General features: G+C 43.7%; 1 protein-coding gene across 1 annotated transcript in view; it reads left to right on the top strand.

Annotated features, from left to right (window-relative positions):
* Positions 1-13,461, top strand: part of pdhx (pyruvate dehydrogenase complex component X) — a 292,521-nt gene that overhangs the window by 10,399 nt on the left and 268,661 nt on the right. The gene's annotated exons all lie outside the window — the stretch shown is intronic.

The raw sequence follows: 13,461 nt of genomic DNA, 5'->3' as shown, positions 1-13,461 counted from the left end.
CACCGCCATCACTGTTTGGGCTCATTAAATACGGAGAGGGCCTTGAAGAAGACCTGCTCCAGAGTGCACGCCGCATGAGACTGGTGGGGACAGTTCACCATTCAGCATGACGACGACTCAAAAACATACGGCCAAGAGCACTGTGGAGTGTCTTTTGGATAAGTCTCTCTCTTGTCTGTCCTCGAGGGGCCCAGCCAAAGCTCAGACTGAAATCACATAAAATACGCGTGGAGAGACCTGAAGATGGTGGCTTGCAGACGCCTCCCATCCAGTCTAATGGAGCCTCCTGAGAGGATCTGCAATGGAAGGATGGGGAAAAAAACTGCCCAAATCCAGGGGTGCAAGACTTGGTTAAGAAGATTTGAAGTTCGAATCGATGCCAAAGGGGCTTCTACAAAGTACTGAATTAAGGGTCTGAATATCTGAGAGGTTTCACTTTTAATCTGCAAACCCCTCTGGCCATTATTACACATTAGTCTCCACTCCATAACCCATAATGACAATGTCAGTCATCAATCAGTCATTTCCTAATCCACTATATCCTAACACAAGGTCACGGGGGGTCTGCTGGAGTGAGTGCCAGCCAACACAGGGCACAAGGCAGGAAACAAACCCTTGGCAGAGTGCCAGCCCACCATAGGGCACACACACCAATTTAGAATCAGCAATGCACCCAACCTGCATGTCTTTGGACTGTGGGAGGAAACCCACGCAGACACGGGAAGAACATGCAAACTCCACACACGGAGGACCCGGGAAGCGAACCCGAGGTAGCAGCGCCACCGTGCCGCCCAAATGGCCAGTGTACCCATTTATAATGACATCCGCAACACAATAACATGCTGACAGTTACGGTGGATTCACAGCGTATTCAGAGCCCTTGTGTGTGTGTGTGTGTGTGTGTGTGTGTGTGTGTGTGCGTGAAAATCTGGGTAGCCAGCCATGTCTCAATTGCCTCGTTTTCCAAATCGGTGGATTGATGACTTCACCCAGCGTTTAAAGAGATTTAGCCAAGACGACCTGAAGCTGGAATTGCTGCCAGAGGGTCTTAATGGTTTGAATACTTTGAGAAATGAAAAGATTTTACTTTTAGTTTTTTTTAATAATTTGCATACCTTTCTGAAAACAGGTTTTCAGTCTATCGTTAATGATTAGATTAGACTGGATTAGATCGAGATTATTTATTTATAAAAACACATTTAAAACGGAGGTTGTGCTATAGTGCTGTACAAAAAAGTATTAAAAAATAAACACAATACATAACAATCATGCAAAAGCAGATGAATAAAACAACCGATTATAACATCCACCACAATCCCATCACATACAGCGAAAGACAGAAGAAAACAAGGAGGTCTCAAGCCATCCATCCATCCATCCATTTTCTAACCCGCTGAATCCGAATACAGGGTCACGGGGGTCTGCTGGAGCCAATCCCAGCCAACACAGGGCACAAGACAGGAACCAATCCTGGGCAGGGTGCCAACCCACCGCAGGACACACACAAACACACCCACACAACAAGCACACACTAGGGCCAATTTAGAATCGCCAATCCACCTAACCTGCATGTCTTTGGATTGTGGGAGGAAACCGGAGCACCCGGAGGAAACCCACGCAGACACGGGGAGAACATGCAAACTCCACGCAGGGAGGACCCGGGAAGCGAACCTAGGTCTCCTAACTGCGACTTTTTAAAAACCTCGATAGAGGATGAAGACCTGATGTGAAGAGGCAAGTCATTCCAAAGCCGTGGACCAGCAACCAAGAGAGAGCTCGGTCTCCCCTAGACTTCAGCCGAGAGCTTGGCACTACAAGGAGCAGTCGTCCAGATGACCTCAGTTATGGGTTATTAAGTGTAGACTGATGGGCAAAAATGGCCAATTTATCAAATTGAAAATGAAATGTATGACACAGTAAAGTGTGAAGGCGTCTGAATTCTTTATGTATCCACGTTAGCTACTGGAAAAAAACAAGATTATCTTCCCACTATGAGCCTATCCCTGTGGCATGGGGAATCAAAAGCTGCAGGGCAAAGTTCATGCCCAATATAGTGTCACCCGTTAACTTAACCCCAGGATGAGGAAGGAACACTTAAAACGACAAGAAGGCCACCCAGTGGGATACTGCCAAAAAATAAGGTGCATATACATTTGCATCAGGAGAAAAAACGTAGTGAAACTTGAAGATGGCACGTTACGGACGCTTCCCATCCAGTCTAGTGCAGCTTGAGAGGGTCTGCCCAAATCCAGGATGTGTGCAAATCTTATGGAGACTTCCCAAGAAGACTTGAAACTAGAATTGCTGCCAGAGGGGCTTCTACAAGTTAGTGGCATTAAGGGTCTAAAAACTTCTAGGCATGAGAAATTTCACTTTTTAATTAATTTGCTTTATGAAAGCATGTTTTCGCTTTGTCATTATGGGATGTTGAATGTAAATTGGGAGCAGCACAGTGGCGCAGTGGGTAGCACTGCTGCCTCGCCGTTAGGAGACCCGGGTTTGCTTCCCAGGGTCCTCCCTGCGTGGAGTTTGCATGTTCTCCCCGTGTCTGTGTGGGTTTCCTCCCACAATCCAAAGACATGCAGGTTGGGTGCATTGGTGATCCTAAATTGTCCCTAGTGTGTGTGTGGGTGTGCCCTGTGATGGCCTGGCACCCTGCCCAGGATTTGTTCCTGCCTTGTGCCCTGTGTTGGCTGGGATTGGCTCCAGCAGACCCCCGTGACCCTGTGTTTGGATATAGCGGGTTGGACACTGACTGACTGAATGTAGATTGATGGACAAAAATGGTGCATTTATCCAATAAAATTTTAAATCTACAACTCTATAAAGTGCGCATAAAAATACCCTTGTGGCAGGCTCTTCACCTTGGGGGTGCTGTACAATGGCTGACTCTATGCTCTCGGTGTTTTTATAAAAGTATATCCAAAAAAAGAAGTGAAGGGGTCCACGGTGTATGATTTGCAGTATTTAGATAGACAGACAGATACTTTATTAATCCCAAGGGGAAATTCCCCTACTCCAGCAGCAGCATACTGATAAAGAACAATATTAAATTAAAGAGTGATAACAATGCAAATATATCAGACGATAACTTTGTATAATGTTAACGTTTACCCCCACGAGTCGCATAGTGTGGGGTCTCCTCAGTGTGTCAGTGGAGCAGGACGGTGACAGCAGTCTGTCTCTGAAGCTGCTCCTCTGTCTGGAGATGATCCTGTTCAGTGGATTCTCCATGATTGACAGGAGTCTGCTCAGCGCCCGTTGCTCTGCCATGGTTGTCAAACTGTCCAGCTCCATGCCTACAATAGAGCCTGCCTTCCTCACCAGTTTGTCCGGGTATGAGGCGTCCCACTTCTTTATGCTGCCTCCCCAGCACACCACCGTGTAGAAGAGGGCGCTCACCACAACCGTCTGGTAGAACATCTGCAGCATCCTATTGTAGATGTTGAAGGACGCCAGCCTTCTAATGAAGTATAGTCGGCTCTGTCCTCTCGTGCACAGATCATCAGTATTGGCAGTCCAGTCCAGTTTATCATCCAGCTGCACTCCCAGGTATTTATAGGTCTGCACCCTCTGCACAGTCACCTCTGATGATCACGGGGTCCATGAGAGGCCTGGTCCTCCTAAAATACACCACCAGCTCCTTGGTTTTGCTGGTGTTCAGGAGTTGGTGGTTTGAGTCGCACCATTTAACAAAGTCCTTGATTAGGTTCCTATACTCCTCCTCCTGCCCACTCCTGATGCAGCCCACCATAGCAGTGTGATGATTTTTTTTTCTGTAAGTGTACCTTTCCACTGTGCCTCCGGAGGGCAGTAGCGCACTGCCGTTGCAGCCTTTCTTGTTTTTCTGGCTCCGTTCCTCATAGCGGGCTTCACGCTGTCAGCTGGGAGATTATTACATCGCCTTAATAGAAATATTTGTGAAGTGTCAGAAAGGCATTTAACAAGATGTACTTTTTGTCTGTTGAGTAAATCGCTTGTGACTTTCATGCACATTTTGCTTTACGCTGTGTGCTGGCTGTTCTCAGTCTTTGTGGGCTTCTACCTCAGGCTGAGGATGCGTCATTTCATAATTGTTTTGTACGTATAAATAAGACTGCTAGTTATGGCTTTTCCCTCAGTTGCCAGACTGAGATACTGTATGGGGTACTTCGAAGGCACTGAAGGAGATTTTTATTTTTAATCACACGTGATGAAGTGAATGCAGCACAAGAGATAAAAATGTGGCACAGTATGCATTGATAAAAATCCTAAAACCCCTTTGTATCTGTCTAAGCTGTAACTACATTGGGACCATTTCTATTTTTTATCCATTATCCAACCTGCTATATCCGAACTACAGGGTCACGGGGGTCTGCTGGAGTCCATCCCAGCCAACACAGGGTGCAAGGCAGGGTGCCAGCCCACCACAGGGCACACACACCCACACACTAAGCACAATTTAGGATCACCCATGCACCCAACCTGCATGTCTTTGGACTGTGGGAGGAAACCCACACAGACACGGGGAGAACATGCAAACTCCACGCAGGGAGGTCCCGGGAAGCGAACCCGAGTCTCCTAACTGTGAGGCAGCAGTGCTACCCACTGCGCCACTCCTCTATTTTTTTTAGGGCATTTGCTGGATATCATGGCCAGCCTGTCGACTGGTACTGTGATTGCTGTGCAGAATGGAGCAGACCTCTGTGTTTTTCCCAGTTGGTTCTGGGGTTCGTCAGGGGTCTGTTCTGCTCCTACTCTGTTCAATGCTTGTATGGACTGGGTGTTGGAAGGTCGTGGGGTCCAGCGGCTGGGGGACATCTGTTGGTGAACAAAGATTCACTGATCTTGACTGATCTTGCTGATGATGCTCAATGGAGGCTTTGATCAGGGCGCTCGAGAGACTGAGTGAGGAGTCCGAGGGTCTGGGCTTGCGAGCGTCCTGATAAAAAACAAAGAGCCTGGCCTTTAATGACCTCTTGGGCACGGTCATCAGCAGTGTGTCCCACTGTGGAGAGAGTGTCGACCTCATCGACTCTTCCTATGAAATCAGCAGACGGATTGGGAGACCATGGGGGGGTCCTGAGGTCGCTGGAAAGGGCTGTGTGGTGCTCCCTCCGGATATCTGTGCAAAGTCTTTAGAGTCCTGGTGCTTCTGTTTGTGAGTCATCACACACATGAAGGGGTTCAGTCTTCATCTCAGGTCACCGGATAGCGTCCCATGTCTCACAACTAGCAAAATTGAGACGAGCCCCAATGTTCTTTTTGCTTAACAGTGGTTTGCGTCTTGGAAATCTGCCATGCAGGCCGTTTTTGCAGGCCCGTCTCTTTCTTATGGTGGAGTCGTGAACACTGACCTTAATTGAGGCAAGTGAGGCCTGCAGTTCTTTAGACGTTGTCCTGGGGTCTTTTGTGACCTCTCGGATGAGTCGTCTCTGCGCTCTTGGGGTAATTTTGGTCGGCCGGCCACTCCTGGGAAGGTTCACCACTGTTCCATGTTTTTCCCATTTGTGGATAATGGCTCTCACTGTGGTTCGCTGGAGTCCCAAAGCTTTAGAAATGGCTTTATAACCTTTACCAGACTGATAGATCTCAATGACTTCTGTTCTCATTTGTTCCTGAATTTCTTTGGATCTTGGCATGATGTCTAGCTTTTGAGGTGCTTTTGGTCTACTTCTCTGTGCCAGGCAGCTCCTATTGAAGTGATTTCTTGATTGAAACAGGTGTGGCCGTAATCAGGCCTGGGGGTGGCTACGGAAATTGAACTCAGGTGTGATACACCACAGTTAGGTGATTTTTAACAAGGGGCAATTACTTTTTCACACAGGGCCATGTAGGTTTGGATTTTTTTTTCTCCCTAAATAATAAAAACCATCATTTAAAAACTGCGTTTTGTGTTTACTTGTGTTATATTTGACTAATGGTTAAATGTGTTTGATGATCAGAAACATTTTGTGTGACAAACATGCAAAAGAATAAGAAATCAGGAAGGGGGCAAATAGTTTTTCACACCACTGTATTTATTTTCATTTATTTATTGTGTGTGGGTTTTTTTGTCTAAGTTCACTTTCTGCAGGGGCACATGCAAGCAAGCATTTAATTGTATATGGTACTTGTACCCATAGCAATAAAGAATTGAAATTGTAAAAAAGAAAATGTAGGGTAGAGGGAGTAAAAACTGATACAGATTGCAGATTCTTTGAAGAGTGTGATAATTCTATGCAAATCTACTTTAGTAATTGTAGTTACGAGAAATCCATATTAAAAAAGTGGGGTTTTAAGATTTTATTCCTTTTTTTTAATTGATTCACAGTGTCTGGAGTTGACAGGGATTGTGGAAGAGAGGTGAAGTAGAGCGTGTAGGAAGGAGGGAGTGGAAGGAAAAGAGTGTCAGGAGTTACTTGTGACAGACGGGTATCAGCAAGAGTGAAAGGGAAGGTCTACAGGACGGTGGTGAGACCAGTTATCTGATATGAGTTGGAGACGGTGGCACAGGAGACAGAGCTGGAAGTGGAATAGTTAAAGATGTTTAGATTTGCATTGGGTGTGACGAGGATGGACAGGATTAGAAATGAGGACATTAGAGGGTCAGCTCAGGTTGGACAGGTGGGAGACAAAGTCAGAGAGGTGAGATTGTGTTGGTTTGGACATGTGCAGAGGAGAGATGAGGGGTATATTAGGAGAAGGATGCTAAGGATAGAGCTGCCAGGGAAACGGAAGGCCTAAGAGAAGCTTTATGGATGTGGTGAGAGAGGACATGAAGGTGACATGGTAACAGAACAAGATGATGAGGACAGAAAGATATGGCAGAAGATTATTATTATACAAAGTTATTGTCTGTCTGTTATACCTTCATTGTTATCACTCTTTAATTTAATATTGGTCTTTATCAGTATGCTACTGCTGCAGTATGTGACTTTCCCCTTGGTTTAAATAAAGTATCTATCTGTCTGTCTGATCCGCTGTGGCAACCCCTAGTGGGAGTTGCCAACAGAAGAAGAAGATCGGAGACACAGGTTTAATGTTTTTGGGACTCTCTCGTTTTTTTTTCACTGTATATATTCTTGCACCCTAATCAAAAAATACAAAGGATTGTTGCACATGAAACATAATCTTCTTTTAGCAACATCTTGTCATCTCTCAATGTGTTTTATGGTCATCTATGATCCCGGTCGGTCCTGAACTACTAGTAGCACACCTGCTCCCACAGTTGGGTAGTGATATGACTACACCGAGCCTTGCTATTTTCTGTCCACCACCATTTAGTGGCCTTCAGATGGAAGACATGAGCGACCTCTGCTCCTCTCCAGGTGCATTTGCGACCACCTGCTTTCCTGTCCGTAGTGGCACTGGCTCCTCTGTGATTTTTGCCTTCTCTTTTACTTTCATTTCCATTTAACCTCTGATTCTTTTTTTTTCTCTCTCTTTTTTTTTCCTGTTCCTTGCTGATGCTCCTTATTACACTTTATTCGTATGCAGGTGCCATGATCACGGAACCCGAAGCACTAGCAAATAGCACTTTCACGTGCACCTACCCTTGCATGAACCCTGAGCGTTTGAGTTTATCACGTGCTATACCACAGTGATTCCATTAATAATGTGTATATATTCTTTCTTTTTCGTGAAAAAAGCTGTTTTCATTCAAGTTTACTTTCCACCCTCCCCCATCATAACTCATCGTCAATTGGGGGAGGAACAAAGCTTTAGATTTGTCAGAAATTTCGATCTCCAGTTTACGACGGATGTCAACGTTTTAGGGCTCGTTTATACCATAGACATAGAATTACTAGACGCCGCATGACCAGCAGCATTGTATTTCAGTGTCGCCGCCATATTGCGAGTGGCACAGCTGTGGAGTGAAGTAGTGAATAAAGATGCCTCACGCATGTGCACAAACCGCTGTATGCTCCAGACCAGATCCCGGGGGATTACATTTCATAGGTAAGGCTGAATAATTGTTTTGGTTATATTTGGCTATTAGAAAATTCCGTTTTTTAATCTTAACTTTAGCTACGCCAGGCTAAGCTAGCTATGCATTTATGTGCGCCTCCAAACAACGTTTTGGCTAAACGTATTTAGCCACTGACTATGTAGATTGTTGTCAGCTGTTAGCATTTCTCAAACTATGAAGGTTTCCTCAAAGAAATCCACCTCAGGAAGCAGTGGGAGGTCAGGTAGCCCTTAGACGGGATTTTGAGAAAGCTGTCCTGTGATGTGTGCCGTGCTGGTTTGGTAACAAATGCTGTACCGGCGTCATATGATCAAAGCTACCACTCGCTTACATTAGAAAACAAAGGAGGTTTGCTGATTCCTTCTGTGGGTCCAGTCAAGGTGGTCAAAGTAGCTGAGCGTGTTATATGACAGTCGACATGAGGGCAAGCTGTCAGTGTATCTTTGATCAATCAGTTTGTTCGGGTTGAGATTGGTTCCGATGATGTGTTTTTTTCTCAAGGAGCACATCGAGGACACACAGTTTGAAATTGACAACCATCATTTTATGCTCATGTCTTTAGTTGTGTCTGTCTTCCACAAACTAAGGCTGCACCAAATTGCCAGACTGAATACTCTCAAATTACAGGATCTGAGTGAGCGAGAGGAGTGTCAGTCTGGAGGAGATCAGTGAGGTGTGGAGAGCTTTAAATGTTCAGAGCAGTTTTTAGTATCGTATTCAGTAGTGAACAGGGAGCCAGTGAAGCTGTGAGAGAATCAGTGTGTTATGTTCAGTGGATTTAGAACAGCAGGTTATTCTCCTGGCTGCAGAATTTGGAAGAAGTTGTAAGCGATGGATACGTTTTTGTGGGATGCCAGACAGAATAGCATTACAGTAATGTATACGTGAGGTGACTCGGGCCGATACTTCAGTACTGTGCTGGGTAAGAACAGGACGAAGTCTAGAAGTGTTTCAGAGATTGAAGAAGGTAGTCAGAGAAATGTTACTTATATGGGAGGAATTATATAATAATAATAAATAATATTATTTATTTTATTTAATAATTGCCATTATTAGTGTATAACTGGATTTAAATGCATTTAAACTGTTCGCCAACATCTGTTGTATGTACAGTAATCTTTCCTCGATCGTGGGGGTTGCATTCCAGAACCCCCTGCGAAAAGTGAAAATCCACGGAGTAAAAACCATACGTTCATACGGTTATTTTTATATATTTTAAGCACTTATCTCTCCTACACTCTTATAAACATTGCCCGCACAATTATACAGCAAACCTTTGTATTCTCTTAGATATTAGGTAAGATTCGTTGAAATTATGTATGTAAACACACTGTTTATATTCAGTAAAACCTAAATATTATTTTAAAGTTATCGAGCGTCTCCGATATCAAATATGTTACATGTTATGTTACAGCCATTACGACAGACCAACCACCAGCAATAAATACGTACAATGCAAGAAAAATTGTATGCAGTAAAATGTGTGTACAGTGACACTAAACGTGCGTACATGTAATAAGTACTGTACGTAGGAAATTAATTATGGTTACTCGCCAACAACGACACGACGACTTGTGTGATATCGATGAGTTTAGTTTTACTGCACAACAAAGGAGAGCGTTACAGCCCTTAAAGGAGCCACTTCAGGCGATTTTGTAGCACCGCCGTTGTTCTTCTTCCGGCAGTCTTCAATCCAAATCCCTAAAGCAGATTCCATCCAGACTACTGCCTTATTACATCCACTTACAACTCGTTTTGCGCCCTGGTTAAAGGACACTGCGGCCGTAGATCTTATATTCTTTTCCTCCTTTTTAAATAAAAAGAATCGTGGACTCATTGATTCCGTAATGGCGTCCTGCATCGGTGTAGCTGTTTCCTTCCTTCAACATATCCAAAACTTTTACCTTTTCGGCATTCGTTAGCATCTTACGTTGGCGCTTGGGCATGGCACCTGAAGCAGTAGCGGGAGCAGATCGTTTTGGAGCCACAACGAAGGGCTTGACTACACACTAAGGTAAACACAAAAGAGCACAAATGTTAACTCTTTACACAGCGAAACACGTTGATGCTGAATGAGCGAGACGAGACTTCCTGGTTAAAACAGCGGAATCGAATTCGGTGCTCCGTCGTGGAGCCATTCAGCACACAGGAACTTAACTGTGTGCTCTGATTGGATAGCTTCTCAGCCATCTGCCAATAGCATCCCCTGTATGAAATCAACTGGGCAATCCGACTGAGGAAGCATGTACCAGAAGTAAAAAGACCCATTGTCCGCAGAAACCCGCGAAGCAGCGACAAATCCACGTTCTATATTTATATATGCTTACGTATAAAATCCGCGATAGAGTGAAGCTGCGAAAGTCAAAGCGTGATATAGCGAGGGATTACTGTAAACGATACTGTTTTAAATGTCATTGGTTTCTCATCAGAAAACCCGGTTTCCATGTCTACCTGTATTCGTTTAAATTCCACTTTTGCCACTAGCAATAGGGTGAATGCACTGATGTATCGTGTCGACTAGGCAACACATGTGGCGTCTATCTATATATGTCTATGGTTTATACTTCATGCTCAGAAGATGTACGCACACATCATGGCTGCCACGCGTTCCCAGCGTTCATTTGACGCGTACTCTGAGCAGGTCCTCAGAAATTAATGTGACACGTGCGCAAGTTGCAGTACCAGCTAAAAGTCGGAGCGTGATGTCAGAGTCTCTGTTTACTATCTACAGGTGACAGAAGGCCGCATTGCGGATCCTCCGGGTTCGATGTGCGCGTTTCAATGTTTCATGAATGGTTCGATGTGGTGAAGCAAAATTCTGCCATACAAATGCATTTGTGGTGCTTTTATATTCAAGCGTCGCATATTCACATTGTAATGACACGATACGTTTTAAAAGTCTCACATACCGTCTTCTGTGCCGTCCTTCATTTTATTTTTTGCAACTTCACAACAGCAACATCAGAATGTACAGCGGCGTATTTGAGCCACTGAGAAAATAATTAATGGTGAAAAGGTTTATTTTGTGATTCAAGTGGAAATGTTGGCTTTAATCTCAAAATGTCCACTTTAACCTCATAGTTTTTTTTTTTTTATCAGTAAAGCAGACCGTCGTAAACATCATCTTGAAACTGATGGCAGCGGCAAGCAGCATTCGCCACACACAACACATTCCATTTATGAAATTCCAGCTCTCTGCACATTAAGAATCCTTAGATTTGTATTTGATATCACTTTCATGATGAAATGCATTAAAGTATATGTGTTACATTTTACAGATATCGTTAATTTCATTTAAGTAATGAATACTGTTAATAATTACACACATGGGGGTGACACGGTGGCAGAGGAGTAGTGCTGCTGTCTCGCAGGGAGTCACGTCCCTGGTATTCCATGCTGGAAGGTACTTGTTTTCCTGGTGGTTTTCCACAGTGAGCTCCGGTTTGCTCCCAAAGATATGCAGATATGGTGACACTAAAATGACGCCTGTGCACGTGTGTGCGTGTGTGTGTGCTTGTGTTCACCTTGCGATGAGCTGATGCCCCTCCAGGGATTGTTTCTGTCTCGTTCCCGATGCTTGTTGGAATGGGCACATCCCTGGATTGATGGATTTAAACCTCCTTTTCAGAGATATTGTGGCAAGGTGTCCTGGGAATTTAATGGATGTTTCAGGGAATTCACAACACAGCGAAGCCGAACCTGTTCTCGCCATGATGATATCTCGCACTGCCACCTGGTGGATTCTTCCAAATTTACGTCAAGTACACGCACATGTATAAACAGTACAACGCTTGCATAGCAGTAGCGTCCGCTGGAGCGTACGTTGTGTCGCGTGAAGTAAAAACCTGACCTTAGGGTCCCCTGATACTGAAAACATTGATATGTCGATTGATAGGTGTGTGTCATGGCTGCTTATGGAAGGCCTGGAGCTAAAACAGGCTGGATGGAAAAATACCAAACTCAAAACTTAAGCCTGTTATGAGATGACGATGTGCTGATTAGTTTTTGAGCCAAATCGTGCAAGAGAAAGACACTCCAGAGGAACCCTCAAATACTGGAATTCTGCGATTTAATGATGAATTCTTCTCGTCAATTACTATCGTAATGACCGATTTTTATGATCCGTAAGATCAGCGTCAGAGCGGTAAATCATAACTGAAATGTTACAGAATAGTTTTGTTTTATTTGTTGCAACTCTTCTTTAATTATTTATTGGGGCCACCGCTCAACGAGGGTACCCCCGTACCCTACAACCCCAATGCCATCCACCGATTCAAATGTTCAAGAGAAAACACTGGATTCTGTGTTCAGTAAATGTTGAGAATTCATGAATGTGTGGAATACTTTTGCAAGGCATTGAATGTATTTATGTTAGTTAATATATTTTGGATATTTTGATTTTTCAAATGTTTGCTTCAGTGGCTGTGACTCTTAAGCTTTTTTCTGTGTAGACCGCAGTAGTCAAAGATATCGTCTGCATTGCTCAGCATGAATGGCTGGTATTCTAAAGAAGAGGAAGGAAACGGCACATCATGGTTTGAAAGTCTTTTATGACTGCGATTGCAGGCATCTGACATAAATAAATGTAAACTTTAGCTTCTGTTGGTAACAAACAAAGCACTGGCAAATGTCAGAGTAGGCATGGATTCTTTACATTATGCCACCTTATTATAAAAATCCTTTTCACTTTGCCAAATATTATGACTCTGGGGTGCCTTGTGCATGAATGTTCTTTGTGATTCACCACCTTTTGTGCAGCCATCTGGTTTCATTGTACATGCTGCTTTATGAGGACAGAGAAAAGAAAGAAAACGCAGTAAGCAGATCCAACGTGTCAGCCTGATTTTTATTTTTTTCACAAGTTGAACCGGCACATTTTAGATAAGCAGTCATCTATATCTGTTGCTGTATCTGCCGATTCTGAAAGAAACACTCCATCCACCCTAAAATGCTCTTTATTTTTTGTATGTTATTTACCCCGTATAGTTTGTAGTGACGTCTGTAGCTGCTGACGTGTAAGGCAAGATCAAGCACGGGTAAAATGTGTGCCGAAAGAAACCTCTCAGTCCAAAAGTTTGTTTTAAAAATATTTAGTGAAAGTTAAAAGCAAGTAATCCACACAAGAATAAAGAAAAAATAGTTACACATGTAGAATAAAAAGGAAAAAAAAAGAGAAAGATGTATCTTCTCTAAACTTAGCTTTTCTTGAGGAACTTTAGTTATTTCTGTACTTAATGGTTTTTAATTTCTTCTTCTATACGCCTTAAGCGTACGGTACAGTATTCAAATGAGCACTGTTTTCTTAGAGTTATTTCACAGACTCAAAGAGCCCGTAGGCCCTCAGGCACAGTCACGGTTTAAAACCGTATGCCTCTACACCTTACACGTGGCAAGGCTGTCACTAACTGAAGAATAATGCTTACTCAAAGCCATTAGAAATTCTAAGAATATACCAATACAATTCTACTTATCTAGTAAAATCTCTTATATATATTTCTCTTCTGGTTCGTCCTGCTTCCACCTCAAAACAG

Source organism: Polypterus senegalus, chromosome 1 (genome assembly GCF_016835505.1).
Source record: "Polypterus senegalus isolate Bchr_013 chromosome 1, ASM1683550v1, whole genome shotgun sequence".
Taxonomy (NCBI): domain Eukaryota; kingdom Metazoa; phylum Chordata; class Cladistia; order Polypteriformes; family Polypteridae; genus Polypterus; species Polypterus senegalus.
The sequence above is the reverse complement of the archived record's forward strand: the minus strand, read 5'-3'. Positions and strand labels throughout refer to the sequence as shown.